Here is a 26,259-nt window from a genome sequence, read left to right as displayed (position 1 = left end):
AAAAAAAAAAAAAAAAAAGAAAGTAGCCATGGCTGGCTATTTTGTGGGTTTTTTTTCTTTCACCCTTTTCACCTCTGACAGTTATGCTGATTTTATAGGCATGAAAGATTGGATGTGGAGGCCATGGGCTTTTCATCATAGTTTAAGAGAAGAGGCAAGTCTAGGCAATGAGTGTTGTGATTTGAAACCTTGAAGGGAGGACTTAAACAGATATAATATGAGGCTATGAAGGTGGAGACTAGCTTATAATAGAGATTCCAGAAGACTGGAAACTGGAGATGTCAGAACCATGGGATCTGCCTTGAAGAGAACTAGAGAGCTGAGAACATGAAATGGAACTGGTGCAGGAGAGAATCTATATGTGTGTGTTGACTGCAACAGAGTTGAAGGGGAAAGGTACCCACAAATCCAGAGCCCAGTTAATAACATTGAGTACCAGATGATGAACATGGAGCTCTAGAATTTTTAAAATTTATTTACTTTACATCACAATTACAGCTTCCCCTCCCTTCTTTCCTCTCAGTCTCTCCTTATTCCTACCCCTTCCCCAACCCTTTCTCCTCAGAGAAGGAAAGGCCTCCCTTAGATATCAACCCTCTTTGGCATATCACATTGCAGTAGGACTAGGCACACCTTCTATTGAACCTAGACAAGGCATCCCAGTTAGGGCAAAGGAGTCCTAAGGCAGGCAACAGAGTCAAAGACAGCCCCTACTCCAGTAGTTGGGGGTCCTATATGAAGAGCAAGCTGCGCATCTGTCACATATGTGTAGAGGCATGCTCTTTGTTGGTTCAGACTCTGTGAGCCGCTATTGGCCAAGGTTAGATGACTCTTGAAGGTTGTCTTATGGTGTCCTTCACCCATCTGGCTTCTTCAATCCCTCCTCCCCCTCTCCCACAAGATTCTCAGAGCTCTGCCTAATGTTTGGCTGTGGGTCTCTGCATCTGTTTCCTTCAGCTGCTGGGTAGAGCCTGTCAGAGAAAATAATGAACGTTTCATGAATTTGCATGACATCTTTGTGCAGGGGCCATGTTAATCTCTGTATCATTCAATTTTAGTGTATGTGCTGTGGAAGTGTGTACTCTAGAATTTTTTGTTTCTCTAGATGGATTTTGCTTTTGCTTAGATGTGATTATTTATTTCTGTGCTCTTGGTTTTTCCACTTACACTAAGAAAATTTACATTTGACCTTGTATGTTGTAAGAATGTAAGAAGTGGAAAGGGTATCTGCACAACACGCATGTGTTCATAACTCTTATAACTTTAGACATATGACCAGCATGTGTTTATAACTCTTGTAACTTAGACATATGACCAGCATGTGTTCATAACTCTTGTAACTTTAGACATATGACCAGCATGTGTTTATAACTCTTGTAACTTAGACATATGACCAGCATGTGTTCATAACTCTTGTAACTTTAGACATATGACCAGCTTCGTTTCTGGTATCTGCACAACATGCGTGTGTTCATAACTCTTGTAACTTTAGACATATGACCAGCTTCGTTTCTGGTATCTGTACAACATGCGTGTGTTCATAACTCTTGTAACTTTAGACATATGACCAGCTTCGTTTCTGCTGACATAACTTCCTGGATGATGGACTTTAAGTTGAACTTTGAGTTAAAATAAACTCTTCCTTAAGTTTAATTTAATCAGATCAACAGAAAATAGAACTAAGATATAAGCAATAAGGATATTTTTATTCTTTCATTATATTTTATTGAAAGAAAATGCCATGCATTTTCTCAATACCTTCGTATTTTATTAGCCATTCCTACCCATTCTAATTTCACTTGAAATGTCTCCTGAGGCCTCTGTTGGGGAAAAGACATTCCTAAGTAAAGATCCACTAAGAAATGACAGAACCTTGAAGAAATGGGGACAACAGGAAGAAGTTCAGTTATTGGAGGTATGTCCTTTGCCTGGTTGCAGGCCCCTAGTGTTTTCTCGCATTCCCTTTCTTGAGTAGACTTTTTCCTGAAAACCCTGACTTGTGCCAGAAGCATAGTCAGGCAATCACAGATGAAAACTTCTAAAATAGAGAGAAAACAGACTTTTCTGTAAACATTGAATATTTGGTGTGTTTCTATATAGCAATGGGCAGGTCATGGCTAGAAATTTTGTAACAAGTTGTGAGAAATGCAATTATAATTATAAGCTTATAATGTGAAAGTGTCACAAAATGTGGTGGTTTATGAGTCTGTTGCTCACTTTTTGAAAACCATCTACTAAAATTTTCTTTAAAATTTCTCTACCAGTAAATTGAGGGAAACTGATACTTTGAGTGAACATTGCAATTTTAAGATGTCTTTTTAGTGTTTTGTAGGTTTCAATATAAAAATGTTCCTATATACATTTTTTCTTGCAAATTTTTGTTTTTTTATTATATAATGTAGATTTTAATGCTTTTAAAGAGTTTAATTAATATTATATGTAGTTAACATTTGCATGCTAAGCTCTCATTCTATGATAATGCTAGATTGCCTTATTGTTTTCAAAAGTCATATTCCTGGTGATTAACTAGAAAGATAACCATAACAATTTTTTCCTTTATTCCTCTTTCCACAATTTTTTTTAGTTACTTCAAAATGAGGGCTTATGTTTAGTTTTGAAAATAAGGAAAGACATACTTTTATTACTAGAGACATGGAGCTGAGGATAGAAAACAAAGCCCATTAAAACAACACCCTCTGTATGAGTTACTTTTTGACTGCTGTGATAAAACACCATGACCAGGAAGGGTTCATCTGAACTTACAGCCCCAGAGGGATAGTTAATCACTGTCACAGTGTAGAATTGTGGAGCAGGCAGGCATAGTTTCTGGAGGAACAAGCTGAGAACTCACATCTTGAACCGCAAGCAAGAATCCAAGATGGTCACCTCCAAATGGCAGATCTTTATATTATGTGATCCCAGAGACCTTCCTCCAGCACACTCACATCTTCTAAACTTACTCAAACAGTACAATCAATTGAGGACCAAGAGTTCAAATGCTGGAGACTATGGTAGGTTTCATTCAAAACATCAAGCCCTTTAATTTCCCCATGTATTTTATTTACAGCCCCACAATTCTCCTTCTGTTCCAGCATGTAAGACATGAGGTTCAGTGCAATTGCTCTGCTGCTTTTTCTATGGAAGTCCTTGTCTGTGTAAAACTTTACATATGTTAGTTTCATATATAGCAATTTAATTCCCAGGGCTAAGCAGACCCTGGAGGAAGCCTTACGTCTTTCTGTAAGAAGTACAGATTGCTGCCTAGACTTGCAATATTAGTCAGGTTGACATTTTGTTCCTGCTTTTGTTTTTGTGAGATGTGGACATCTGTATATTGCTAAGCTTAATTTTTTTCATAATATTATTCTTCAAAGAATTTCTCTATTTCATAAATCATTAAAAATATAAAATCACAGTCACATTTTTATATGTGTGCAGGTCTATAAACATTCTGTGTTTCTTTTCTAATGTAAGTGAATTCATTCTTTTTGAAATTTTAATTTAGTTTAATTTTTCAAAAATTTACTGTTTTAGTGTTTATTGATTGCTATGATTTTTGGCATTTTCAATTACACCTGCACTCATTTTGTTAGCAATATTATCTTCTTCTTATTCCTTTTTTTTTTTTTTCTGGTTTTTCGAGACAGGGTTTCTCTGTATAGCCTTGGCTGTCCTGAAACTTACTCTGTAGACCAGGCTGGCCTCGAATTCAGAAATCCACCTGCCTCTGCCTCCCAAGTGCTGGGATTAAAGGCGTGTGCCACCACTGCTGAGCAATATTATTTTCTTACTTTGGCTTTTTCGATCCTTATCTAATTGCTTTATGCTACATAGTTGTAGATGACATTGACTTTAGACAGTTTCTTTATGATTGTGTTTGAAATTTAAATATCTTTAAATACTTTATTTAGAAGCAATCCACATTTGCTGGGGTTTCCTTTTTGTGTGTATGCATGCTAATTTTTATTTAATTCACAATGTTTTCTGGCTTCTCTGATATTTCTTATGTGAATCATAAAGTATATGTGTATTTTTCATTCAATAGTATGTTATGTAACTTTCAAATATTTCAGATGTTATAGACATTTTTATTATTTACTTATAACTTAACTCAGTTTCCAGAGCATGCATTTTATATGATTATAGTTTTCTTAACTACTTAAACTTGTTTTATGTTTTTGTTTTATTTGTTTATTTAGTTTTTAAAATGGAATTTAACTGTAGCATGGAGACTGGGAATTTCTGGGCTTCCCTAAGCCTCTCTTCTCTCATTTCCTGCAGGTGAGCAAAATCAACAAACTCAGGATATACTCAGTGTTGGCAACTGTTATGGTTTGAGTCTTGAATATCCCCAGTAAGCTTAGGTTTTCACTGCTCGTTTTCTAGGTGGTAGCACTGCTGTGAATACTGTCAATTGTTTGTGACTTGGTATATGCCTGACAGAAGTGGCTTCCTAGGAGCAGTGTTTCCTTTTTAAACTGTTTATATTGTTGTATGCATACGACTGTTTACATTATTTTGTGTTATGTGTAGGACTGTCTATATTACTTTATGACTGTTTTGTTTATGTGTGTGTGTGCCAAGTGCCATGGGGTTTAGAAGAAGGTGTCAGAGCTCCTGGAATTGCATGGCTGTCAGCCTCATACTGGGAAACAGAGCCAAGGTCCTCTGCAAAAGGCACAAGTGCTCTTAGCCACTGAGCTATCTCTTCAGCCTTGAGGCTGATCTACGGTCATAGCCTTGAGGCTGATCTTCTATGGTCATAGCCAAGCACTGGTTATGGTCTTGTCCTCTGCTTGGTCTAACAGGACATGGCCCCGTTCCACATTCCCACAACCAGAAGTTCTCTAAGCCTTCCTTTACTGACATAGTGAACCAAAGAACTTTTGACAATGTGAGACAAAATAAACCTTCTTTCTTTTCAATTGTTTCTGTCTGATATTTTGGTCAGAATGACAAAAAATAATTTCCCAAGTTTCTTTTAACTGAAAAATATTTATGAATATTATTGTGTTTTGTCAAGTGCTTCATTAATGTCAATTATTTCATGATCATTATAATTTTCATATAAATTCTTGTATTTGCTATTTTCTACCTTCTTCTCTTACCAAACTCTTAGTATGTTTTGAAATTCCAAAGTAAAATATCAGATGTGTTTATTTTATTTTGAATGTTTTAAGCTTTTGCCTTATGTAGTTTCTGTTAATAGGAAAGCTAGAAAGAACCAAATGTATATATCATTGGCATATTAAGGACCAAATGTATATCATTGACATATTTTCTAAGTTTTATTTTATCATCATAAAATATTCTATATTTTTGATAGTTAACATTCTGAAGTTTACTGTTATGAATGTTAATTAATCATCACTTGAGGTTTCTTACTGTGTTTTCTAGCATATCTGTTCTATATTTCTACTGCTAACTAGTTTGTGATTAGAAGAGGTATGTCCTTTGGGCCAGCTACATATAAACCTTCATTTTCCAAAATTAAGTATAACTTCTGAATTTCAATGGAAATTTTAGAATTTTATACACTGTAATTATAAATAATGTTGCATTTAAGTTGATTTTAAATTTGTTTTCTAATACATTCCAATTATCCTCATTATGTCTTTGCTTTATTTTATTACTGTTTTGAATAAATATTCTTAGTGTTACATTTGATCTTTAAATTATTCACTAGGCATTCTGATTTATTGCTAGTGGATTTTGTGTTTACAATATGAGCCTGTAATTTACAACAACTGTCATATCACGTGATGTTAGCTTACATACCAGGACCTTACACTTCTTATCTTTTCTTTCTTCTCTTACAGTTGTGGTTCTCAATCTGTGGGTTGTGACTGCTCTGAGGGTCACGTATTAGGTATCCTACATATCAGATATTGTGATTCATAACAGTATCAAAATTACAGCTCTGAAGTAGCAACAAATTTTATGATTGGGGTCACCACAACATGAGAAACCATATTAAAGAGTCGCAGCATTAGGAAGATTGAAAACCACAGCCTTATGAAATTATTCTTGTGTGTATTTTCCATCATTATATTTTATTAATATCATATTACAATTGCTAAATTTTGTTTCAAATATTTATCTTTTATGTTTTAATTTTCTAATTTTAAAATTAGGAATATTATATTTATTCATATATTTCTACTTCTAACATGCTTATTTATTTATAAATGAAAGAACTAAAATGTTATTATTTCCTTTAGCGTGATGAAGCTATTCTTTCACAATTTTCCATAAGTTGACTTTATAATTTTATATATTTGCACTATATTTATATCATTCTTCCTTTCCCTTATATCTTTCCCATGTTAACTTCTGCCCACTTTTTCTCTAATTTAAGGCAACATTTTATTAGATATTTTTTTATTTTTATTTCAAATTTTACCTCCTTTCCCCATTTCCCCTCTGATAACCCCTTTATTCCATCCCCCTCCCCCTGCTCACTAACCCACCCACTCCCACTCCCCTGTCCTGGGATTCCCCTACACTGGGGGATGGACCCTTCACAAGGCCAAGGGCTTCTCCTCTCATTGATGTCCCACAAGGCAATCTTCTGCTTCATATGCAGCTGGAGCCATGAGTCCCACCACATGTACTCTTTAGTTGGTGGTTTAATCCCTGGAAAATCTGGGGGTACTGGTTGGTTCATATTGTTGTTCTTCCCAAGGGGCTGCAAACCCCTTCAGCTCCTTGGGTTTTTTCTCTAGCTCTTTCATTGGGGACCCTGTGCTCAGTTCAATGGATGGCTGTGAGCCTCCTCTTCTGTATTAGTCAGGCACTGGCAGAGCCTCTCAGGAGACAGCTATATCAGGTTCCTGTCAGCCAGCACTTGCTGGCATCCACAATAGTGTCTGAGTTTGGTGATTGTATATGGGAAGGATCCCTAGGTGGGACAAACACTGGATGGCCTTTGTTTCAGTTTCTGCTTCAAACATTGTCTCTGTATCTCCTCCCATGGGTATTTTGATCCCCCTTCTAAGAAGGACCAAAGTATCCACATTGTGGACTTTCTTCTTGAGCTTCATGTGGTCTGTGAATTGTATCTTGGGTATTCTGAGCTTCTGGTCTAATATCCACTTATCAGTGAGTGCATACCATGTCTGTTTTTTTGTGATTGGATTTCCTCACTCAGGATGATGTTTTCTAGTTCCATCCATTTGCCTAAGAACTTCATGAATTCATTGTTTTTAATAGCTGAGTAGCATTACATTGTGTAAATGTACCACATTTTCTGTATCCATTCCTCTTTTGAAGAATATCTGGGTTTTGTCCAGCTTCTGGCTATTATAAATAAGGCTGCTAAGAACATAGTGGATCATGTGTCCTTGTTACATGTTGAAGCATCTTCTGGGTATATGCCCAGGAGTGGTATAGCTGAGTCCTCTGGTAGTACTATGTCCAATTTTTTGAGGAACTGCTAAACTGATTTCCAGAGTGGTTGTACCAGCTTGCAATCCCACCAGCAATGAAGGAGTGTTCCTCTTTCTCCACATCCTTACCAGCGTCTGCTATCACCTGTGTTTTTAGTCTTAGCCGTTCTGACTGGTGAGAGGTGGAATACCAGAGATGTTTTGTTTTGCATTTTCATGATGACTGAGGATGTTGAACATCTTTTTAGGTGCTTTTCAATCATTTGGTATTCCTCAGCTGAGAATTCTTTGTTTAGCTCTGTACCCCATTTTTGATAGGGTTATTTAGTTCTCTGGAGTCTAACTTCTTGTATATATTGGATATTAGCCCTCTTTCAGATATAGGGTTGGTAAAGATCTTTTCCCAATTTGTTGGTTGCCGTTTTGTCCTATTGACAGTGTCTTTTGCCTTACAGAAGCTTTGCAGCTTTAGGAGGTTCCTTTTGTCAGTTCTTTATCTTAAAGCATAAGCTATTGGTGTTCTGTTCAGGAAATTTTCCCCTGTGCCCATGGGTTCGAGATTCTTCCCCACTTACTTTTCTATTAGTTTCAGTGTATCTGGCTTTATGTGGAGGTCCCTGATCCACTTGGAATTGAGCTTTGTACAAAGAGATAGGAATGGATTGATTTACATTCTTCTACATGCTAACTGCCAGTTGAGCCAGCACCATTTGTTGAAAATGCTGTCTTTTTTTCCACTGGATGGTTTTAGCTCCTTTTTTAAAGATCAAGTGACCATAGGTGTGTGGGTTCATTTCTGGGTCTTCAACTCTATTCTAGCGATCTACCTGTCTATCACTGCACGAACACCATGCAGTTTTTATCATGATTGCTCTGTAGTACACGCTGAGGTTAGAGATTGTGATTCCACCAGACATTCTTTTATTGTTGACAATAGTTTTCACTATCCTAGGTTCTTTGTTATTCCAAATGAATTTGGAAATTGCTCTTTCCAACTCTGAGAAGAATTGAGTTGGAATTTTGATGGGGATTGCATTGAATCTGTAGATTGCTTTCAGCAAGATGGCCATTTTTACTATATTAATCCTAGCAATCCAAGAGCATAGGAGATCTTTCCATTTTCTGAGATCTTTGATTTCTTTCTTCAGAGACTTGAAGTTCTTGTCATACTGATTTTTCACTTGGGTGGTTATAGTCAGACCAAGATATTTTATATTATTTGTGGCTATTGTGAAGGTGTTGTTTCCCTAATTTCTTTCTCAGCCTGTTTAATCTTTGAGTAGAGGAAGGCCACTGATTTGTTTGAGTTAATTTTATATTCAGCCACTTTGCTGAAGTTGTTTGTCAGCTTTAGGAGTTCTCTGCTGGAATTTTTTGGGTCACTTAAGAATGATATCATATCCTCTGCAAATAGTGATATTTTGACTTCTTCCTTTCCAATTTGTATTCCTGTGACTTCCTTTTGTTTTCTAGTTGCTCTGGCTAGGACTTTGAGTACTATATTGAACAAGTAGGGAGAGAGTAGACAGCCTTGTCTAGTCCCTGATTTTAGTGCGATTGCTTCAAGTTTCTCTCCATTTAGTTTGATGTTGGCTACTGGTTTATTGTATATTGCATTTACTATGTTTTGGTATGGGCCATGAATTCCTGATCTTTCCAAAACTTATATCATGAAGGGGTGTTATATTTTGTCAAATGCTTTCTCAGCATCTAATGAAATGGTCATGTGTTTTTTTCTTTGAGTTTATTTATATAGTGGATTACATTGATGGATTTCCATATATTGCACCATCCCTGCATCCCTGAGATGAAGCCTACTTGATCATGATGGCTGATTTTTTTGATGTGTTCTTGGATTTGGTTTGTGAGAATTTTATTGAGTATTTTTGCATCTATATTCATAAGGGAAATTGGTCTGAAGTTCTGTTTCTTTTTTGTGTCTTTGTGTAGTTTAGGCATTAGTGTAATTGTAGCTTCATAGAGTGAATTGGGTAGTGTTCCTTCTGTTTCTGCTTTGTGAAATAGTTTGAAGAGTATTGGTATTAGGGCTTTTCTGAAAGTCTTATAGAACTCTACACTAAACCTATCTGGTCCTGGGCTTTTTTTGGTTAGGAGACTTTTAATGACTGCTTCTGTTTCTTTAGAGATTATGGGACTATTTAGATGCTTTATCTGATCCTGATTTAGCTTTGGTATTTGGTATCTATCTAGAAAATTGTCCATTTCATTAATATTTTCCAATTTTATTGATTTTAAGCCTTTAGAGTAGGATCTGATGATTTTTTTGGATTTCCTCAGTTTCTATTGTTATCTCTCCCTTTTCATTTCTGATTTTGTTGATTTGGATACTCTTTCTGTGCCCTCTGGTTGGTCTGTCAAAGGGTTTATCTATCTTACTGATTTTCTCAAAGAACCAGCTCCTGGTTTGGTTAATTCTTTTTTTTAATTGATTTATGTTTTCTCACATTATGATGAGAAAAGATACATAATTTCAATTTATCTGATTTTGTTAACATTTAAAAACATATTTTAAGTAAATAGAATTATATCATATTCTTCCTTCCCTTTTGTACCCCAACTCCTCCCAGAGACCTTCCCTTCAATACCTGCCATACCATTCTTTTTTTATCATATTCTTTAAATTTTACAAAATGTTACAGTAAAAATGAGTATTATAAAAGTTGTTTGATATAAAACAACAACCAATTGAACAGTCTTATGTAGATGCTTGTCTATAGCAATACTGAAAATACATATCTTTCTCAATATAAATTTTAAATAACTCCAAACACATTAACTGTGTGATATTTTAAACTAATATCACTATTAGTTTTTTTTTAGAATGAACATAAATAGATAAAGACTTTTTGTTTGTTTGTTCGTTTTGTTTTTAGTAGAGCTTAAAATCTTAGCTCTTATTGTGGTACAAGCCCAAAATAAGAACAATTTTTAGACATTGAAGTTCACTGTAATAAGGCTGTACTTACTTTCCCTCACATCACTAAAGGATTTTAGCTCCATAGTAGCTAAGTTAAGAGTTGACAGTTTTGCTGTGACAAGGAATGAATTGCAGGCACAATTTTTAGATACAACTTTCCTGCTATGGTCAAAGCTATTTGACTTGAGTGATTGTTTTTATTCTCAGCCCACAGAGAACAGGTTACATTCATTTAAGAAATGGTGTGTGTATTAAGATAGTCTATCCATAAAGTCATTCACCAACTGCTTCAATGAACAATGGTTCTGCTTGGAGGGTGGCACAGACATTAGGTGAGGGTAAGAATCTGGTTCATTGGCTGTGATGATTTTGAAAAGCATTCATTTCAGAAAAAGAGTAACTTATAAAGTCCTATTCTTCAAAACTGATATAATTATAAATATCAAGCAAAGCATTCAGTCTCACTCTCTGTTGTTCTCTTACAAGCCACCCCCAAATTAATTGTCTAATTTCTTTTGACTGTATAAATAATTTTGAAATATGTAAGCTGTTCTGAAAACCATACTATTGTACAAAAACATCAAATAGATAATGCTGCTAATAGAGAGGCTGAGATAGGAGAAGCATGATTTCAAGAACATTGTATGGTACATAGCAAGACACTCTCATGTAGAAACAAGCAGAAAGTGCATATGAATGGTACAATATTGGACCTATTTCTCCAATTACCAAATTAGAGAGAACACTGGATGACAGCAACAAATTTCTAATTCCTCATGCTTTTGAATTTCAATGGATTGGGTAATATCAATTTTCATATTAAGAGATATTAAGGAAAAGTAATTGTTACTTTCTGTTAATTTTGTTGTTAGAGGTTGTACTGGCTGGTTTTGTGTGTCAACTTGACACAGGCTGGAGTTATCATAGAGAAGGGAGCTTCAGTTGGGGAAATGCCTCCATGAGATCCAGCTGTGGGGCATTTTCTCAATTAGTGATCAAGGGGGTAGGGCCCCTTGTGGGTGGTGCCATCCCTGGGTGGAAGTCTTGGGTTCTATAAGAGAGCAGGCTGAGCAAGCCAGGAAAAAAATCAAGCCAGTAAAGAACGTCCCTCCATGGCCTCTGCGTCAGCTCCTGCTTCCTGACCTGCTTGAGTTCCAGTCCTGACTTCCTTTGGTGATGAACAGCCATGTGGAAGTAAGCTGAATAAACCCTTTCCTCCCCAACTTGCTTCTTGGTCATGATGTTGTGCAGGAATAGAAACCCTGACTAAGACAGAGGTTGAATTATGTCTGTGTGGGTTTGTTGAAAGATTACTTTCTTGCTTCTTCTAGGGTGTAGTTTTGCTCCTTATGTTGATGTTTTCCATCTATTATCCTTTGTAGGGCTGGATTTGTGGAAAGATATTGTGTAAATTTTGTTTTGTCATGGAATATCTTGTTTTCTCCATCTCTGGTAATTGAGAGTTTTGCTGGGTATAGTAGCCTGGGCTGGCATTTGTGTTCTCGTAGGATCTGTATGACATCTGCCCAGGATCTTCTAGCTTTCATAGTCTCTGGTGAGCTGTCTGGTGTAATTCTGATAGGTCCGTCTTGTATGTTTCTTGACCTTTTATCCTTACTGCTTTTAAAATTCTTTCTTTGTTTAGTACATTTGGTGTTTTGATTATTATGTGACAGGAGGAATTTCTTTTCTGGTCCAATCTATTTAGAATTCCATAAGTTTCTTGTATGTTCATGGGCATCTCTTTCTTTAGGTTAGGGAAGTTTTCTTCTATAATTTTGTTGAAGACATTTACTGGCCCTTTAAGTTGGGAGTCTTCACTCTCTTCTATACCTATTATCCTTAGGTTTGGTCTTCTCATTGTGTCCTGGATTTCCTGGATGTTTTGAGTTAGGAGCTTTTTGCATTTTTCATTGATTGTTGTATCAATGTTTTCTATGGTATCTTCTGTAACTGAGATTCTCTCTTTTATCTCTTGTATTCTATTGGTGATGCTTGCATCTATGACTCCTGATCTTTTTCCTAACTTTTCTAACTCCAGGGTGTCTCCCTTTGTGATGTCTTTATTGTTTCTGGTTTTATTTTTAGATCCTGGATGGTTTTGTTTGTTTCCTTCTCCTGTTTGATTGTGTTTTCCTGTAGTTCTTTAAAGGATTTTTGTGTTTCCTCTTTAAAGGCTTCTTCCTGTTTACCTGTGTTTTCCTGTATCTCCTTAAGGAGTTTTTAATGCCCTTCTTAAAGTCCTTTACCATTATCATGAGAAGTGATTTTAGAATTGAATCTTGCTTTTCAGGTAAGAATGTGTGTCCAGGACTTGCTATGGTGGGAGAATTCGGTTCTGATGATGCCAAGTAACTTTGGTTTCTGTTGCCTATGTTCTTGTGCTTGCTTCCTGCCATCTAAGTATCTCTATTGATACCTGTCCTGGCTATATCTGACTGGAGCCTGTCCTTCCTAGGATCCCGTTTGTGTCAGAACTCCTCAGAGTCAAGCTGTCTCTGTGATTCTGTAATACTGTGATTCTGTGATCCTGGGCCTGTTAGAGCACCTTGGAGCAGAGCTTCTTCTGAGTGTTGTGGGACTGGCTGTGGAGCTTGCACCCAAGGCCTGCTCAGGGCACTGGCTCAGCCACACTTGAAGGAACCTGTGACACTGGTCTTGTGGAATTCCTGTGTGTCTGGGTCCCTCTAGTTCCAGTTACTCCTGTTGTTGGGACAGATGTGTCCTCCTCACCTCTGATCCTATGACCCTGGGCATGTTGGAGCACCTGACAGCAGAGCTTCCTCTGGCTGTTTTGGGACTCTGGTTGAACTTTTTTATAATTCTTTTTGTTTCTATTTGGTTGGTTTCAGCCCTGAGTTTGATTATTTCCTGCCTTCTACTCCTCTTGGGTCTATTTGCTTCTTTTTGTTCCAGAGCTTTCAGATGCACTATCAAGCTGCTAGTGTATGCTCTTTCCAGTTTCTTTTTGGAGGCACTCAGAGCTATGAGTTTTCCTCTTAGCACTGCTTTCATTGTGTCCCACAAGTTTGGGTATGTGGCACCTTCATTTTCATTAAATTCTAAAAGTCTTTATTTTATTTATTTATTTCTTACTTGACCAAGTTTATCATTGAGTAGAGTGCTCTTTAGCTTCCACGTGTATGTGGGCTTTCTATTATTTTTGTTGTTATTGAAGACTAGCCTTAGTCCATTATGATCTGATAGGATGCATTGGATTGTTTCAGTCTTCTTGTATCTTTTGAGGCCTGTTTTGTGACCAATTATATGGTCAGTTTTGGAGAAGGTACCATGAAGTGCTGAGAAGAAGGTATTTTCTTTTGTTTTAGGATAAAATGTTCTACAGATATCTGTTAAATCTATTTGGTTCATAACTTCTGTTGGTTTCACTGTGTCTCTGTTTAATTTGTGTTTCCATGATCTGTCCATTAATGAGATTAGGGTGTTGAAGTCTCCCACTATTATTGTGTGAGCTGCAATGTGTGCTTTGAGCTTTAACAAAGTTTCTTTTATGAATGTGGATGCCCTTGCATTTGGAACATAGATGTTCAGAATTGAGTGTTCATCTTGGTAGATTTTACCTTTGATGAGTATGAAGTGTCCCTCCTTATCTTTTTTAATAACTTTTGGTTGAATGCTGATTTTATTCAATATTGGAATGACTACTCCAGCTCGTTTCTTGGGAACATTTGTTTGGAATATTTTTTACCAGCCTTTTACTCTGAGATAAGTGTCTGTCTTTGTCACTGGAGTAGGTTTTGTATATGAGACAAAATGTTGGGTTCTGTTTATATATCCAGTCTATTATACTATTTTTTTATTGGGGAATTGAGTCCATTAATATTAAGAGATATTAAGGAAAAGTGATTGTTGCTTCCTGTTATTTTTTGTTGCTATAGGTGGAATTATGTTTGTGTGGCTATCTTCTTGTTGGTTTGTTAAAAGAAGATTATTTTCTTGATATTTCTAGGGTGTAGTTTCCTTCCCTTTGTTGGAGTTTTCCATTTTTTATTCTTTGTAGGGCTGGATTTGTAGAAGGATATTGTGCAAATTTGTTTTGTCATGGAATACCTTGGTTTCTCCATCTATGGTAATTGATATTTTTTCTGCATATAGAAACCTGGGCTGGCATTTGTGTTCTCTTAGGGTCTGTATGAATCTTCCCAGGATCTTCTGGCTTTCATAGTCTCTGGCACGAAGTCTGGTGTTATTCTGATAGGTCTGCCTTTATATGTTACTTGACCTTTTCCCCTCACTGCTTTTAATATTCTTTGTTTTGTACACTTAGTGTTTTGACTATTATGTGATGGGGGGAATTTCTTTTCTGGTCCAGTCTATTTGGAGTTCTGTAGGCTTCTTGTATGTTCATGGGCATCTCTTTCTTTAGGTTAGGGAAGTTTTGTTCTACAATTTTGTTGAAGAAATTTACTGGCCTTTTAAGTTGGGTGTCGTCACTCTCTTCTATACCTATTATCCTTAGGTTTGGTCTTCTCATTGTGTCGTGGATTTCCTGGATGTTCTGGGTTAAGAGCTTTTTGCTTTTTGCATTTTACTTTGACTGTTGTGTCAATGTTTTCTATGATATCTTTTGCATCCGAGATTCTCTCTTCTATCTCTTGTATTCTGTTGTTGATGCTCACATCTAAAACTCCTGACCTCTTTCCTAGGTTTTCTATCTCCAGAGTTGTCTCCCTTTGTGATTTCTTTATTGTTTCTTCCAGTTTTAGATCCTGTATGGTTTATTTAAATTCCTTCACCTGTTTGGTTGTGTTTTCCTGACAAGGTGACACGATCCTGGCATAGTAGGGCATGGGTCCCCACCCCCTTCCCCCTTTATAAACTCAGACTTACAAGTAATCATTGAGCCTTGATCAGAAACTGTCTTTGTTCTGGCTTGGATGGCTACATTCATCCATTGATGAATTGAATGACATCTGTGTTGTTTCTGTTTTGTATTACACATTAAATTGTTATCAGTTATTATATTTATGTTATCAGTTGTTATATTTGAACAAATGTTCTTATGGGATGATGGATCATCTTTTGGGTATATGCCTAGGAGCAGTATAGCTGGGTCTTGAGGTAGAAATATTCCCAATTTTCTGAGAAACCACCAAATTTATTTCCAGAGTGGTAGTTCAAGTTTGTTCTCCCACCAGCAGTGGAGGAGGATTCCTTTTCCTCCATAATGTCATCAACATATAGTATCTTTTAAGTTTTTGATCTTAGCTCTTCTGATGGATGTAAGATGGAATCTTAGAGTCATTTTACTTTGCATTTCTCTGATGATGAAGAATATTGACCATTTCGTTAAGTGTTTCTTGGCCAGTAGAAATTCTTCTGCTGACAATTTGTTTTTTAGCTCTGTACCTCGTTTTTAAATTGGGTAATTTGGTTTGTTGGTGTTTACCTTCTTGAATTCTTTGTATATTTTGGATAATAGCTGTCTGTCAGATGTAGGGTTAGTGAAGATCTTTTCCTATTCTGAAGGCTGCCATGTTTTCCTACTGATAGTGTCCTTTGCCTTACAAAATATAAGGAAGAAGATGTAAACAACATAAAGAAATGATACCAATACCATGGATAAACCAAGCGTAGGATGTGTGGGTGAGTATGATAATGTTGAAGTAAGATAAACTCCTGATGAAGTAATTTGTGAACACCTTAATTATGATTGGCAAACAGTTACTTAAATACCCCAGTTTGACCACTGCAACTCACCTGCTCTCCTGGAGTCCCACAGAGATGCTGAGAGATGGAGTCCAACAACTTGGATGCTGCCAAATGAGATGAGCCCACACCTTGGACGAGTTCCAGCTGGATTAGAAAGCAGAAGGACACGTCATGAACCTTACCCAACACGCCACCATCGAGCCAGGCTATGACATTGGAAGTGTGTGTGTGTGTGTGTGTGTGTGTGTATGAATGTGATTCCATTTTGCTATGTATTTGTTTATTGCTACTTATGAATAAATAAGCTATTATAACCTGACCTCCAAGTCCGAGGCTCCCTTATTGCCTCTGTCCTCAATCCTGATTCACAACACAAAAGCTTTTTAGTTTCATGAGGTTTAATTGTTTAATTTATTAATTATTGATCTTAGTGCCTGAGCTGTTAGTGTTCTGTTCAGGAAGTTGTCTCCTGTACCAATGTGTTCAACACTATTTCTCACATTCTCTTCTTCCAGCTTTACATTGAAATCTTCATTCTACTTGGACTTAGTTTTGTGTAGGATAGTGAATATGGACCTATCTGCATTCTTCTATATGCAGATATCCAGTTAGACCAGCAAAAATTTGTGGAAGATGCTTTTTTTATTCCATTGTATGGTTTTTGGCTTGTTTTCCCAAATTCAAATGTCTGTATTTGGGTTTATTTCGGGGTCTTTGATTTGATTTCATTGACCAACCCGTCTGTTTCTATACCAATAACATGCAGTTTTTATTACTATTGCTCTGTAGTACAGCTTGAAGTCAGGGATAGCAGTATATCTAAAAGTTCTTTTATTGTATAGGATTGTTTTAGCTATTCTGGGATTTTTGTTTTTTCATATGAAGTTGAGACTTACTCCATTAAGGTCTTTAAAAAATTGTGTTGAAATTTTGATGGGAATTACATATTATCTGTAGATTGCTTTTAGTAAAATGGCCATTTTTTCTATGTTAACCCTTCCAATTCATGAGCATGGGAGAACTTTCAATCTTTTACTATCGTCTTCATTTTTCTGCAGAAACTTGAAGGTCATGTCTTTTACTTGTTTGGTTAGAGTTACACCAAGATTTTTATCTTATTTGTGGCCAGTATGAAGGGTATTGTTTTCCTAATTCCTTTCTTATACCATTTATCATTTGTTTAAAGGAGAAAAAACTGATTTTTTGGGTTGATTTCCTATTCAAACTCTTTATTAAAGGTGTTTATCAGCTGTACAAGTTTTCTGGTATAATTTTTTGGGTTCCTTTTGTATACTATCACATCATCCACAAATAGTTATACTTTGACTTATTCCTTTCTAATTTGTATCCTCTTGATCTCCTTTAGTTGTTCTAGCTAGAACTTCAAGTACTATGTTGAAGAGATCCAGTGAGAGTGGAAGCCTTGTTTTATCCTTGATTTAAGTGAAACTGCTTTAAGTTTGTCTTCATTTAATTTGATGTTGGCTATTGACTGCTATATGTTGCCTTTATTGTGTTTAGGAATATATTTTATATCCCTGATCTTTCTAAGACTTTTAACATGAGGGGGTGTTGGATTTTGTTAAAGGCTTTTTCAGCACCTATGAGATGATCATGTGTTTTTTTCCTTTTAGTTTATTTATATGGTGGGTTATTTTGATGATTTTCTTGCATTAAATTATTCTTCCTACTTGATCACAGTGGATCATGTCTTTGATATGTTCTTGGATTTGGTTTGTGAGTATATTATTATTTTTGCATCAATATGGGAAATTGGTTTGAAATTCTTTTCTTTGTTGAGTCTTTGTGTGTTTAGGTATCAGAGTGACTGTGGCCTTATAGAATGAGTTTGGAAGTGTTCTTTTTGTTTCTATTTTGTGGAATAGTTTGAGGAATATTGGTATTAGCAATAAAGGAAAACACAAACTGAGGCAATATTGGAGATAGAAAACTTAGGAAAGAGAACAGGAACTAGAGATATTAGTATCATCAACAAAATACAAGAGATGGAAGAGAAAATCTCAGAGTTAGAAGATACTATAAAAAATTGGTACATCAGTCAAAGAAAATGATAAAACCATAAAGTTAATGACACAAAACATCCAGGAAATATGGAATACTATGAAAAGACCAAACCTAAGAATAATGGGAATAGAAGAAGGAGAGGATTCACAAAGTTCCAGAAAATATCTTCAGCCATATTATAGAAGATATTTCATTAACCTAAAGAAAGAAATGCCTGTAAAGATACAAGAAGCTAGGCCGGGTGTGGTGGCGCACGTCTTTAATCCCAGCACTTGGGAGGCAGAGGCAGGCAGATTTCTGAGTTCGAGGCCAACCTGGTCTACAGAGTGAGTTCCAGGACAGCCAGGACTACACAGAGAAACCCTGTCTCGAAAAACCAAAAAAAAAAAAAAAAAAAAAAAAAAAAAAAAAAAAAAAAAAAAAAAAAATACAAGAAGCTTACAGAACACCAAATTGATTGGACCAGAAAAGATAATTCCCCCAACACATAATAATCAAAACATTAAATATATAGAACAAAGAAAGAATATTAAAAACTGGAGGGGGAAAAGGCCAAGTAACATATAAAGGTAGACCTATCAGAATTACACCTGATTTCTCAACAGAGATTCTAAAAGCCAAAACAGCCTCAGCGGACGTCTTGCAGACCCTAAGAGACCACAGATGCCTGCCCAGAGTACTATTCCCAGAAAAACTTTCAATCACCATAGTTGAACAAATCAAAATATTCTATGATAAGTGCAAGTTTAATTGATATCTTTCTACCAATTCATCCCTACAGAGATTATTAGAAGGAAAATGCCAACCCAAGAAGGATAAACTAACTACACACAGGGAAACAGAACATAAAAAATTTCAGACCAGGAAAACCAAAAGAAGACACACACACACACACACACACACTATCACTACCAACATCAATATAACAGGAATTTACAATCATTGGTCATTAATATCTCTGAATATCAATGGACTTAGTTCCCTAATAAAATGACACAGGCTAACAGAGTGAATGTGTTAATAGGTCCATAAAAGAATCACACCTCAGAGTAAAGGGCTAGAAAAAGGTTTTCCAGCAATTGGACCCAAGATATATGGTGGAGTAGCCATTGTAATACGTAATAAAATAGACTTTCAACCAAAAGTAATCAAAAGAGGTAGGGAAAGATACTTCATACTCATAAAAAAAAAATACCTACCAGGATGACATCACAATTCTAAACATGTACGAAGTGCAAGGGAACATACATTCATAAAAGAAACATTACTAAAGCTTAAATCCCACACTGAATCCCACACAATAATGTGAGATTTCAACAACCCACTCTCACCAATGGACATGCCATTGTAACAGAAACTAAATAGAGAAATAAGTAAGTACTAAGCGCAAGTAGCTTTGCAACAGTCTGTAATGTTGGTCCCAAGTTGGGGCACAGAATGGTAGAAAATCTTGTCAGAGGTACCTGGTTTATATTGGTTTAATGTAGGGTTTGCTAATTTTGAAAGACTACCTAAGGATGGTATGTTTGGAGTAGTTTGCATTCTTCAGCTGATTGGAAATCAGATGGGACAAATATATAGGCTAGGAGCAAAAGTTAAAGTTTAGGAATTTAAAGGAAAATCTTACATTTGTAACTTTTAAGCCCATTATTCTGGTACTGGTAGTTGGGGAAGAAGAGGAATCTCAAAACTAAGGCAGGGAAGGATTATGCTTAGGGAGGGGCAAGTGGGGAAACTCAGGCTGCAATCTGGAGTCCATTTGACCTGTGAGAGGTGGAGCCAAGTCTTATGACTCCCTCTGTTGTATTCCGCGAGGGTGCCCCACTCATGAAGAATCAGGAGGGAGATCGCTGCAATTTGCATGTGGTTTTTATTGAACCAATATACTGGGGTCGTCCTGCATTCAGAGCAAAGGAGAAGACCAGGAACAAAAGCACACACTTTTTATACCTTTCAGTACATAGGTTTACAGCATGAGTTGGTTATCTCTCATTGGTGAAGCCCATTGTCTTTTGTTCTCATTGACCTTTATGCCCCAGGTGAGGGGGAGATACTATTGCACATAGGAGGGGGGGATCTACCCTCCCAGGGATGTTTCCTGGAACTGGGCATTACTCCCCACAATTAGGGCATCTCCTGGGGACTGATATTTGCTCAGTAAACCCTTCTGAAGCTCTGTCTTTAGGCTTAATGGACATTCCTTGCTCCTTGGTATTTTTATGAGGTACCCCTATTTGCTCAATTCTTACACCTCTATTTCCTGAAGCTTACATGAACTCTTTTAGCTTATTCAAAGAGATGAAAATTTTGGGCACAATAGCGTTACTATTGTTTGTAATCTATACTAAAACCTATATTGTAGAAAAATCTGAAAGACAGCTGGAGTAGACTCATACCATGAAGTCATAGCAAAAACTATGGGTTGGGTTAAAAAGCATGAACATTTTTTCCTCTGTTCAGAGAGCTGTGTGTATGTATGTATTAGACAGACATGTTTTTAGTTTGATAAGCACCTTTGAGTCTATATTTAGAAGACAACCAAAGAAAACTTAAAATCTTGACCTTGTGACTGAATGGTAAGTACTCAGTACACTTCCAGCTTATCAGAACTCCATTGATCGGTCTTAAAACGCTGAACTTTTGAAATCTTAGTATAATAGTATAAAAGGGGAAAGATTTAAAATATTTTCCATTTTTCATGTACCTTAAACAATTTTCTTACACTTTTACAATATGCATTTACATACTTCTTTAGACCCTAAGAACTTACTTAAGCTTTCTTTTCCTCAGAACTTTTATAATCTTAGAACATTTTCTTAGACCCTTAGAACTAACATAGACTTTAAACCTCTTTCTTTTCATCTAATCATTTATCAGAGACATGAATGGTTATTGCTGAGACATTGCAAAACAAGTTCTCTTAAATAAAAGAACAGTAAGAAGTTACATCTAAAATCTATTTATCCTTTAATGTGAAGCCTGTGAGCAGGGCAACCCTGCCTGTCTTTCTCAGCAGGAGACCCAGGAGCTCTAGAAAAAGCAAGGCCTAATTTTTGCACATGAAGTGAACTAACACTTGAGGTGGCTGGAGCCTTGGGGAAAGGAGCTGGTTGCTGATGGACAAAGTTCCTTTAGCCATCAGTGCCATCAGAGATCTGAGAAGGGTACAATGTAGGAGGAAGTAGAATCCAAAGGCATCAGTTAAAATGACAGACTTGCCCAGACTCCTGTGGTGTCCATGGCTTTGTTGTGGGTATAGGCCCAAAGGCAGCTAGTCTTCAATACCAGACCCAGCAGTTCTGAGAGGCTTCCTGTGGAGGAGGAGCAATGCAAAGTGGGAAAATCAACTCTCGAGTGTCCTGACTATCCACAGTTTGGGCCAGACCCTGGCAACAGGGAAGGCATTTGCTGCAGATATGGTCAGTGGCTAGTATTATCACATCCAAATGGAGTCCCAGTGTCCCACCCAACATCTTCTTTGGAGACCTTGTTGTCACCACTAGGAGCTGGGTCTGTCTGTCATAGTAAGCTTTTTTTCCATTAAATATTTAAAATGCCACATTCAGCAGATCTCTGACATGTTTGAGGACTATTATCTATTAAGAATATCTGAGCTAAACAAACTTTGCTTCTTTTAGTTACTTGTTTTAGGCTTAATCTAGAAAACATAAACAGAAGGTTAAAAAAAGCTTGTCCTTGAAAATAAATTACATTTGTACTTAGCATGAGTACAAACATGCTTTTGAGCATATTAAAGAATTTGATCATTTATAACATGATTTTACATTAACTTGCAGGCCCTAATTATCATTAATTGTTTATAAGAAATTAATAGCTTTAATAAGATTAGGATTTTACAGTTTTATCCCTGTTAAGTTTTAGCCTTAAAAATTATAATATTTAGCCGGGTGGTGGGAGCACACTCCTTTAATCCTAGCACTTAGGAGGCAGAAGCAGGCGGATTTCTGAGTTCAGGGCCAGCCTGGTCTATGGAGTGAGTTCCAGGACAGCCAGGGCTACACAGAGAAACCCTGTCTTGAGAAACCAAAAAAAAAAAAAAAAAAAAATTGTAATATTTGAATTGAAGCTCTCTTAGTATCAAAAAACTTTATATCATGAATGTAGCCCATAGAGATACTGGGAATTTTATAAAACCATAAATATAGCCTATAGAAAGATTGAAAACCTTATTATATTTTATTTTTGATTCTTTTATAGCACATCATTATAGAATATTTTAGTTTTTTTGTATGACTCAATTTGTCCAAATAGTTAATGCTTATCAATGCTAGCAAAGACTTCTAAGGAAGGTAGACATATATTTCTAAGTCAGTTATTGTTTATCTGCATAGACTTTAGAAATTTATAAAACTTATTTATCAAATATATTTTATTTGTTAAACAGACATTGTTTTTTATTTAAAAATTCCAGAACAAAAATCATCATATAAAAATCTATCCTGGTGGGGTAGAGGAATGGGGACATCCTCTTGAAGACAGGGGTTGGAAGGATGAGGAACTGTCAGGGGGTAGAACAGGAGGGGGATAGTGACTGGACTGTAAATAAAGATTAAAGATAATAAAAATAAAAACTATCCTAATCTAAATATTTTGGAATCTGTTGTCTACTTAGTCTAAAAAGGAGATAATCAGAGTTGATTTCAAGTTATATAAAAGCATGCAGTAGTAAATTATGATTATCTATGTATAGAGTTTTAATTATTAACCTTCTTGTTACAAGTTTTAAGCTAACTTTTTTGCTTGGCATTTTATAGGTCTTCCTTCCCCCTACAATGGTCTCACAGAAACAAAGTTTACATTTTAGCAAGAGTTTTGAATATCCATGGCCTTGAATGAGGGAACAGTTTTTGTACACAAGAATTAAGAAAAGGAGGCAAAGTCAAGGAGTTAGACATCTTTAATTACATTTAGCCATCCTAATTTTTATATAAGCACTTAAAAAATTTCAAGGTGGTTATGAACAGAATCTCAGCAATCCTCAGTTACCTGAGCCAGGCAAACCTCAAGGAAGTAAAGCATGGTGGGCAGGCATTCTGAGGTCCTGGCTATGAATTTGATATCTGCTTCACCTCTGTACAGAAAAGAGCAGTCCAGACTCTCTGAACAGTCTTGGATGCCACTGACCAGATGTGGCTGCCAGTGGTCAGGACCTAGTGCTTCAATGACAGACACTATGGAGGAGGGTGATGTAACTCTTTAACTGGTTAGCCTCAATAAAGCAGAAATGGTGAGTTTCAGATAAGGATCTGAGGTGATCATCCAATGTCCCCGTGCCTCTGATGGAGCCCAGTCATCCCTTATACAGCAACATCAGTAAGAATCACAGGTATGTAGACTTTACTGAGGACTAACTACCCTCTTGCATGAGCCTGAAGGACACTATTTCCATAGCACTGCTCTTCTGGAATGAAGACATTGTCCCCCAAATCAAGGAGGGGAAAAGGGTCTTGATTGCTGACCATAACAACAGCCTTCAGGGCATTGTCTAGCATCTGGAGGGTCTCTCAGAAGAGACTGTCATGGAGTTGAACCCACCAGCAGGCAATTCCACTGTCTATGAATTGGACAAGGACTGGCAGCCCATCAGGTCTGTGCAGTTCTTGGGAGATGAAGAGACCAAGTGTAAAGCCTTGCAAGATGTGGCTGTACAGGGCAAGGTGAAGAAGTAAAGGTGAGCAGGCAGACTCCTTGCCTACTCTTGCCTTCTGCACACTTCCACACCACGAGTCATATTGACTACATCTTTAGGATCTTAAGTTATAGCTACAGATGGGGACATGAGGATCCTGTTTTCATTTTATTATTTTATCCCTGTACCTACTCATTTCAATGAATCTAGTCAGACAAGCACCTGCTGGGAGAGGGTGCAGGTTCTTGGTCAATACCCAGGAATGGTTTCTCTTACCAGGAGAATTTGAAGGTAGTAATTATTGATTTTTTTTTACTCCTTGTTTATAAAGGGTCTATGTAGGAAGAGGTCAGGGAGGAACCAAGCTGTGGCATGACCAATGAGGAGAAGCTGAAGCCTAGTTTCATCCTGGGACACAGTAAGGTAACTGGGGGCTGCAGTCATTCTAGTGGAGGGTTAAAATAACTGCATGCTGATATATATATATATATATATATATATATATATATATATATACACACACACACACACACACACACACACATAAAGCCCCTTTGAGGTTTCTGGTGGCTGTTGAAACAGTCTTATGTGGTCACCAGAAAATGTCATACCTCATATCAAATGGGATAAACTCTTTCTCCCCAGGGGTCAGGAGTACCTCTTGCTGTATGAGGATCCCTTGCCTTGTTCTATAAGGTGGAGTGCACCTGAGTCATGTCCAAATTTTTTGTCTTTCACAGTCTAAATCATGTTCCAGCTGCTTGACCCTCCCATGTGGGTTCAGAACTTGTTTGGGAATAACTACTAAATTTCATATAATGAAAGAACAATGTGCAATAAAAAAGAAGAGGTAACAGTAACACATTTACCATTGTTACAAGATTTTTTCCTATGGGAGCTAGACAGGATCAGGAGCTTTTACCCAGTATAGATATGCATGCATGTATGCATGTATGCATAGGTGGACCCTGTAAGAACTGAGCAAACAGGGACACCTCATAAAAATACCAAGGAGCAAGGAATGTCCATTAAGCCTTAAAGACAGAGCTTCAGAAGGGTTTACCGAGCAAACATCAGTCCCCAGGAGATACCCTAATTGTGGGGAGCAATGCCTGGTTCCAGGAAACATCCTCAGTAAGGGGTGGATCTTCCCCCAACTCCTCCTACGTGCAATCGGTATCTCCTCCTCACCTGGGGACAGAGGTCAATGGAAACAAAGAACAATGAGCTCCACCAATGAGAGATAACCAACTCATGGTGTATATACTGGGAAGGTATAAAAAGTGTGTGCTTTTTCCTCGGTCGCCTTTGCCTGAATGCTAGACGACCCCAGTACACTATAGATCATTAGAAACCGCATGCTAATTGCATCATTCTCCATCTCTGTGTTTTTGTGAGTGGGATGACATCCTGGACGTAAGACTTGGTTCTCCGAATCTTACAACAGACCCCATCCTTATTCTTAATTTTTTGCCTGTATATACTTGTTTCTCCAGAAAACCCTGAGATTTTACTTAATTAGGGCCTAATTGCATGCAACCAGCTGGAAGGAGTGACTGGATTCTCAGGTGAAGGTCCAATGACCATGCCTAGCTCCTTTCTGTTTTCAAAGGAATATTAACTTTCAACAAGTCCAGATCTGATCATTCTAAGTAAGCATATCTAGGGTTGTTATTGGGAGATTTTAGACTGCAGATTTGATTTGATTTTATAACCAGTTTGTGTGTGTCAGTAGATGGAGGCAGACAACCCAAAAAGCTATCTTTGTATAACTTTAATAAGTTATCTTGCAAAGTCATTAGGTTGTATAGTAATATGAGTATTTGTAACCTACAGGCCATTAAATGGGAAACTATAAAAACCAGACATCTACTGGAACTCAGAAAATGCTGGCATTAGGTTGTATTTGTTTTCTTTATGGATTTTGTTTTACAGGTTTTAAGCCATAGCCAATAAGCTTACAAATTTTAAGCTACAGAAAGTTCGTATTTTAGCTGTTTTAAAGAACATAATATCTTTCTTGGGTTGTTTTATTTTCTCTTTTTGTCCTATAGTCAGATGATCCTCAGACTCAGGACAATGATTTTGGAGGAAAATTTCAAACAAACATACTTGGATTGGAAAAGCAAGGCCGTACCTTAACTCCAGAGCCAGCCTTTTAATAAAGAAGACCAGCACAAAACAGTATTTTAATATTAAACATACCCCCAAGACTCCTAATCCCTGCAGTTATCATGTGGGGAGACCAGCGCAAACAGAGTACAAAGAAGGTGTAGAGATAAGAAATTCTGGGTGCAGGCTAGCTGTGCTAGCACAGACAGCAGCAGGAGGCAGAAGAGTAGCTCACATTGTCCAGGAAGTCTGCATGCAAGGAGTTCCCGTTGTGATCTAGCCCTGAGGTGGGGGAGTGGCTAAACGTAGAGCTCCATGGTCAGAGACAGGAGCCAGCTGGGAGATAGCACAAACTGGAAAAAGACATCCTTCATAAGCAGAGTGAGGAGAAACGATTTCAAGCAGGAGGGCATAGAGAAGTACCTGAAATACTGGTGGGACTTAAGCAGCAGGCTCCTGTGAGCCAATTAGAG

The 26,259-nt window shown here is 37.0% G+C and overlaps 1 non-coding gene and 1 pseudogene across 1 annotated transcript; one reads left to right on the top strand and one right to left on the bottom strand.

Annotated features, from left to right (window-relative positions):
• Positions 1-23,714, top strand: part of LOC116089375 — a 36,556-nt pseudogene extending 12,842 nt beyond the window's left edge.
• On the bottom strand, positions 980-1,082 carry LOC116089545. The gene has a single exon (XR_004118348.1). It is a non-coding gene; the product is annotated as a U6 spliceosomal RNA (small nuclear RNA).
• Positions 23,715-26,259: the final 2,545 nt, after the last annotated feature.

Source organism: Mastomys coucha, unplaced genomic scaffold, assembly GCF_008632895.1.
Source record: "Mastomys coucha isolate ucsf_1 unplaced genomic scaffold, UCSF_Mcou_1 pScaffold14, whole genome shotgun sequence".
In the NCBI taxonomy this organism is placed as follows: Eukaryota; Metazoa; Chordata; class Mammalia; order Rodentia; family Muridae; genus Mastomys; species Mastomys coucha.
This window is presented reverse-complemented; position numbering and strand designations above follow the sequence as displayed.